This window comes from Fomitiporia mediterranea, assembly GCF_000271605.1.
Source record: "Fomitiporia mediterranea MF3/22 unplaced genomic scaffold FOMMEscaffold_8, whole genome shotgun sequence".
In the NCBI taxonomy this organism is placed as follows: Eukaryota; Fungi; Basidiomycota; class Agaricomycetes; order Hymenochaetales; family Hymenochaetaceae; genus Fomitiporia; species Fomitiporia mediterranea.
Window position 1 is genome coordinate 116,390 of NW_006760393.1, and position 7,717 is coordinate 124,106.

The window sequence follows — 7,717 nt, forward strand, 5'->3', positions numbered from 1 at the left end:
TTCTATAGTTAGATTGTTGTAATAAGCTTAGACAATGTTCTCCTACAGTTTCTGATCCTTTAGAATATACAGTTAGCCTTTCTAGTAAACCTGTCTATTCTTATCCTTCTCCTAATTCCTAGCCTACTTCTCTAGTTACTTTACTAAAACCTAGTCCTGTGTGTGTCTCAAAGCTTACTGTATGTGAGTAACAAAGTTAACATTCTTAGATTCAAGTTGGATCTCTCAGATTGTCTTAGACACAAAACAGGAATTGTCTAGGAGAACAAGATTTTTGTTATTATTCTCTCCCCTTTCATAACCTACTTGTTTTAAGAGTAAATCAGTTTTTATTATTTGTGTTCTGAGTTTGTAGGTTAGTATAAAGTTATAGTTCTATAGTTCTAACATTTAGCAGGCCTAACAGTAGTTAAGCTTCTAAAACACTCAGAAGTACTAGAGATTAAGATGATTACTCTAGATCTCAAACTTCTACACTATACTAAGAAGATATTAACACTACTCTTCTAGAGAACAGACAATTGTAAAGAGTTTCTTGTTATAGATAGGGTAGTTCTGTTCTGTTACAGAGAGGGATTCTGATTAGAACACTATCAGACACTACTTTCTGTTAATAAACTAGAACAGTACTACTCTATTTGTAAAGTCAGAAGAGTTGACTTTGACCTGAAACTTGTCTACAACTATTAGAACTACTAATATAGGCTTACTAGTAATAGCCTGTTTAAGAGACTCAAACACAGACTACTACTAATCACCCTATTACTAAGGAACATCTTTGTTAGTGAGATTGTGAAGGGGCTGAACAATAGTACTAAAGCTTTAAATAAAGTATTAGTAGTAGTTTGTAAACTTAAGAAACACTTAGACCTGTTTCAGGTTCTAAGGTTGTAACTAGTTCTAAACTGTAGTTACCTTTACTAGATCTATACAGACCTCTCCTCTACTGATTACAAAGCCTAAATAATCTACTGACTCTTGTGTAAAAGAGTACTTTACTTCTTAGAGGAACAGTTTATTATCTTAGAGCTGTTATAGAACTGTTTAAATTAGTTAGTAATAGTACTTGACTGTCTAAGTAAAGATCAGAATGTTGTCCAGATACACACTAACATACTCTGAGTTAATCAAATCTGTAAGAATGTGATTCATAAATGACTAGAACATTGTAAGTGAGTTAGTCAGTCTGAAGAACATTACAGTCAGTTTGTACAATCTGTAATTAGTTTAGAATACAGTCTTCTACTCATCTCTGTCTTAGATCCAAATATTATTGTATTCTTATCAAATGTCCAACTTAGTGAAAACCCTGAATGTATGTATCTTATTAATGAGCTCCTAAATCAGAAGGAGTAAGTACTTGTTTTTAACAGTACCCTTATTAAGACAATAATAATCCTAGACTGAGTAGAGCTTTCTATCTTTCTTTTTAACAAAGAAGAAAGAGAAGACTATGAGAGACTTTAAGGGTTGGATCCAGCCATTCTGAAGATTTTCCTAAAGGAACTTGTTGAGTACCTCCTACTTGTCTCTGTTAAGTAGGTAGACCTTACAATCCTTAGGTTAGAAACTCTTAGTTAATTCAATTATATAGTTCTAGGAATAGTGTTTAGGAAGCTAGTTGAATTCCTCTTTACTAAAGACTTTAGAGAACTCTTAGACAAAATCTAGCAGGCTGAGTCTATGTGTGTTCTAGAGTAGAATTGTTCTGAGAGGGTTCTAGACTGGTTCTGTCTCAGACATCCTTCAGATTGACTCTATTCTACTTTGACTAGAATTTGTATCTACATATCTATCCTAATTGAAGAAGAACAACTGGTCACCTTTATTAGAACTGTTAGTAACATTAGAAGTGTTTATATCTACTCAGAACAGTAGTACAAGATAGTTACAAGACTTAGAACACTAATTAAACACAAGTGTCTACTCTAACCAGTTAATAGTAAGGTTATAAGCTTTAAGCTATTTGAATTTAATAAAGATGTCTGTCTTTCTAAGGTTAGTAACTCTAAACTCAATACTTTCCTTATGATCCTGAATGGTCATTTATAGTTAGACAAACTTGGTGATCCAACTATTCTGGTTCAGAGTTCTGTCCACATTGTATACTAGGATTGAAAGTAGAACACATTAAGTAGGAAGGTAGTGTTCCTACACAAAGGCCTTATTAATACACAAACTAGTACATTTACTATTTACTAGAACTGTTGTTCAGATCTGGGGGGATTCTGAGAAGAGAGCTAAGAGGACAAGAACCTAGAGCTAGTACTCAGAATGTTCTTGAATAAACTACTACTTGTTCTGAAGGGAATGTACAGCTTGTACAACCTTATTGTCTAAGAGGGTAAGTATATACACTAACATTTCCTTATTAACCTCTCTCTTTCAACAAGGACAGACTTATGTCCTTAACTGTGAACTCAGTTAAGACTATCCCTACTTAATACTATAGACAAACTACTAAGTAGTAAACAGGGCTAGATAGTGTTCTAAACATTCTGAGATCTTAGAATGTAGAAGTAGTAAGTCAGATTGTACAGATTTAGACTTGGATAAAGTGTAAAGAGAAGAATCAAAAGAATCAGAAGAAATAGGAGAACTGTCTACTTTTGTTTCTAACTTTTTTCTTTCTAATAAATAATTTTGTTAATTTATTTTTTCTACTTTTTCTACTTTTTCTACTTTTCTTACTTTATTTACTTCTAATCCTACAGTGTCTATTAAATCAAAAGTAACTATTAAAAAATCCAAGTTATAGCCCTTCAGTGTTACATTCACTATTAAGCCTTTACAAAATCCTAGAGTACATAGTCAGAGTCTAGAAGTTCTGAGGTGACTTCTGGATTTGTAGAAAAGGCTTCTTACTACAAATCCTGCTTATTACTCATTATTACTCTAATAACCTGACAAATATACTATTACTTCTACAGACAGTCCTTAATCTGGTGCTCTAACTTTCTGTAAGTAAAGTATACTCCTTACTTTCAGGCTTCTCTAATGTCTATTAGAACAGATTGATTACAAATTACAGACAGATCAATCTAAGGGCTTAGAACTGTTAGAGTTAGACACATGTGTAAGTGTTCTGTACAGACTTAACACATTCAAACTGTAGCTTAGTTGAAAGAGATAGTGTGTGTCTTCTACTCAGTGTAGGTGACTAGTTCTAACATTATTCTAAGAATCTTATTAACTAGTTCTGAGTAAAGAGCTTTTTCAAGTATTCTGATAAGAACATTATTAAACCTGAGTACAAATCCTGCCTTCTAAGCTAGAATATCAAACTCCTGAAAAAAGGTATTAACAGAATGTTTGCCCTGTTACAGAGACACAAGCTTGTTCTACACATTACACTTCTTATTCAGATTAATAAAGGAAGTACAGAGTTGCCTTATAAATTCTAAATACAACTCATTGTTCTAAAGTTGGATCAGGCTTCTAATCTGATAGCCTTTGATCCAGTTCTAAGTCTAGGTGACTGTATTACCTTCCTTCATAAAGGAGAGGACAAATAGGACACAATCAAGATCTGAGAATAGATCAGTCAAAGTAACAGTCACATATAGTTCAACTTGGCACTAGAAGTCCTTAAAGTGCTACTTATTAAAGTCTAAAGGGTAGGCTACATACACTTTCTTTCTAGAACAGGTTGTAACTTTTAAAACAATTAGAACAGGTTCTGAAGGGGCTGAGGGCACATAGTTAGCAAAAGCCTCTTAGATAGAGGTCTACACATATTAAGCTAGTTCTACTTGTAACTGCTAATCTGGCAGGACAGTAGGGGTGGCAGTCAGTGTAGGAGAGTCTATGTTTATACTACAAAGGGATCAACACTAAACTAAAAGGGGTAATGAATAGAAGAAGGGTGGCAAAAGTTTAAAAGGGTTTAAAAAGTTTAAAATTTAAAAATGTAAAAGGGTTAGGATAAAGAAAAGAGATTAACATAATAGTAAGTACTAATACTCAAAATATAAGAGAGTTGTAGGGTAGTAATAAGTAGTCTTGATCTAATGTTAGTAACAGTATAGAGGGGACCTGAAGGCTTAGTAAGGGGACCTAGGCTACAACTATTCTATACAACAGAAATACAGAATGTAAGTACTAAAACATAGTCAGAACTTATAGAACAGGCAGAGAGAGAGAGTAAGACAAGAGTAGAGTATATAGAGTGAGCCTAAGAGTATAGGACTACCTAGAGTAGATAAGATCAAGACTACAGAACTAGTCTGATCTTGTATACCTATATATACTAAACTATACAAGAGTACTTAGAGAGTATAAACTACTAAGAATGATAAGCTATAAAGAATGAAAGAAAGGGGAGGTCAAAGATAAAGGTACAAAGAATAAAGGGATGGACAAAGGGTAAGAGACTATAGAATGAACAAAGAAAGAAAGGGGTGGTCAAAGGAATAGAATGATGAAGTAAGGAAGGGTAGTAGTAAGAGTTAGTATACATATAGTCTATAGACAGTACTCCTAAGAGACAGAAGTCCTGAGTTCTAGTACAGAAGGGTGCAGAACTCTCAGAACTGAAGGTACAGGAGTAGAGAATTGTAACAGAAGGGTTAAGACAAAGAAAAGAGATTGACACAACAGTAAGTACTAATGCTCAAAACATAGGAGAGTTGTAGGGTAGTAATAGGTAGTCTTAATCTAATGTCAGCAACAGTATAGAGAGGACCTAAAGGCTTAGTAAGGGGACTCAGGCTACAACTATCCTATATAACAGAAATACAGAACACAAGTACTAGAATATAGTCAGAACTTGTAGAACAGGCAGAGAGAGAGAGTGAGATAAGAGTAGAGTATATAGAGTGAGCCTAAGAGTATAGAACTATCTAGAGTAGATAAGATTAAGACTACAGAACTAGTCTGATCTTGTATACCTATATATACTAAACTACACAAGAGTACTCAGAAAGTATAAGCTACTTAAGAATGATAAGCTATAAAGAATGAAAGAAAAGAATGTTAAAGATAAAGGTACAAAGAATGAAGGGATAGACAAAGGGTAAGAGACTATAGAATGAACAAAGAATGAAGGAGTAGTCAAAGGAATAGAATGATGAAGTAAGGAAGGGTAGTAGTAAGAGTCAGTACACATATAGTTTATAGACAGTACCTCTGAGGGACAGAAGTCCTGAGTTCTAGTATAGAAGGGTGTAGAACCCTTAAAACTAAAGGTACAAGAGTAGAGAACTATAACACTACTGTTTTACTTGTAAAATATTAATACTTACCCTTTTTATTGTGAATCCTACTTAACACAAAACTTGCTACACTGTACTATCTAATACTTTCTTACTATATACATTGTAAAGTTTATCCTACAACTCTAATAAAAATAAGTTGTATTAACAGTCTACTAAACTAAGTAGATACTAATACTATAAAGGTCTAATAAGGTAAAAGAGAAAGAAAGTAAGGAAAAGAGAAAGAAAATACAGTAGACTAATACACACCTTAGTGTCTGTATAATTCAATATCCTTAGTTGCCCCCAACTGTGTAAGATGTCTTGTTCAACTCTACTAGTCTCTCTCTAGTAACTCAGTATTTGTTAAATTGTTTGTTACTAAACATCTACTAGACAAGACAATTACTAGGCAGAGAACAATTCATACTAATAGAGCTTTATAATGATTTTGTATGTATTATTAGAAAGAACTTTCCCTCTTACTATAGGTTAATAACAGACAAGACTCATGTAAAAAAAAAGATGTGTGTACATGAGTTTGTATGTACTTTACATAATCAATAGATACTATATAGTAATGTACTTATTGTCACTTTAATTCTTCATAAAATTGCTCAAAAACTTTTTAGAGTAATCCTTAGACTATATTATTAATTTAGGACCTCTTAAAAAATTTAAATTCTGTGTAGAGATAGTACTGATTTTTTTTGTTTAGACAGACTCAAATTAAAGATACAGAATCTGAGAACATTTGACCTCTTTTATAAGATATAGTAAGGCAAACTTAGATATTTTTATGTATTATTCCTCAGCTAAATGTCTACTTTTTTTTAAGTACTTAATCATATTGTATTGTAAAGAATTATAGGAGAAATTGTCTATATACTTGATTTTTCTTAGTTTTGTAACTAAATATGTTCAAAATGTGTGATTTTCACATACAACTATATTTATGAAAACAACTGTAATGTGTATTCTTTACATTAGAACTGGATCTGGTATTGTTCATATACTGTCTAGAGTCTGTTTTTAGCTATTTGTGTTAGAAGGTGATTCTAGTTGAGTTACCTATTGTATGAACCAGCTGTTATTAACAGAATGTATTAGTTACTAGTTAATTAAGGGTAAGAGTGTACACATCTCTATAAATACACAACTACTATAGTAATGTAGAGATGCCCAGATAGGCTCTTGTAGACTAGATGAGTTATATACATTCTGATTGGCTGGTACACTAGTTACAACTGGCTTTACTATACTCTTGTTTCTAGATGTAAAATTTAAGAACAGTTTTTTCTGTTAGAATAAATTGTGTGCCTATTAAGATAATCTTCATACTCTATTATTTGCTTACTAATACTCTCAAGATCTCTCTCAGTACATGTCAAAAGTAGACAATATACAAGTTTATCTAGTTTATTAGAACAGGACAGACTGTTGTCTGTAACAAGGGCTAGTATAAGTCTAGGAACTATTTATAACTTAATGATTGTTAAGTAGGCTTTAAAGGCAGTAGTTAAAGATATACATATAAACTTATGTTTTGCCTGTTCTACTCTACAATACATTGTTTACCAACTCCTTACATATTGTACTGTGTATACAGATGTAGTATAGTGTATAGAGACCTTAGAGACTACTTTTATGTGTGTAAGTATATACACAACCAAAATTATACATGTAAGTGTATACACTACACACAGAGCCCTAATTAGTACAATAGTATGTGAAACTGACTTTCAGCCACCTGAGGGACATACTGTAAGGGGCCTAATTAGAGAGTGTACAAGACCCTTGTAGTCCCTCTAATTAGGTACCTTTTAAGCTTTTCTCCCTAACTATACTTAATACTAGACTTAAATAGAAAAAAAAATTCTAAGTCAAAATAAAATAAAATAAAATAAGTATGCTGAGTGCCTTATATGGCAACTGTGCCCTCCCTACCTGCCACACCTTGAGCTCACTGTCTTATACAGTGAGTACACACTTTCCTCTGTATCTTACTCAATTCTTAACCAAATTTCTTTATTATTCTTTTAAAATTAATGTAAATTTAGTTAGAACTCATTCATAACACAAATACAATGTTAAATGTATCAATTACTTGTGTATTTGTGTACTATTTGATAATAAAAAATACAACAGTTTCCTCTGACTAAGATTTATAATACTCTAAACTCTTAATACTGTAATAATAGTAGAGCTTATATATCTACAGTATATCCAAGAATTGAGTCTGTGTAATGTATACAAAGGAAGTTACACTATACTTTATATACATAATTTTGTAGTCTCATATCTATGTAACCACAGAAGTTATTAATATAAGAGTGGCTTTTTTAAATAGGTGTAGATTAGTATTAAATTATTATAAGATATGAGAGGTTTAAAATGAGGAGGTAAATTGTTATTAAGAGTATAGTACAAATATTAGAGTCTATATATCTTTACTATATGTTAGTTGTTTTATGTAATACTAGGACGTATTGGAAGGTATCAGACAGTAGTATAATTTCACA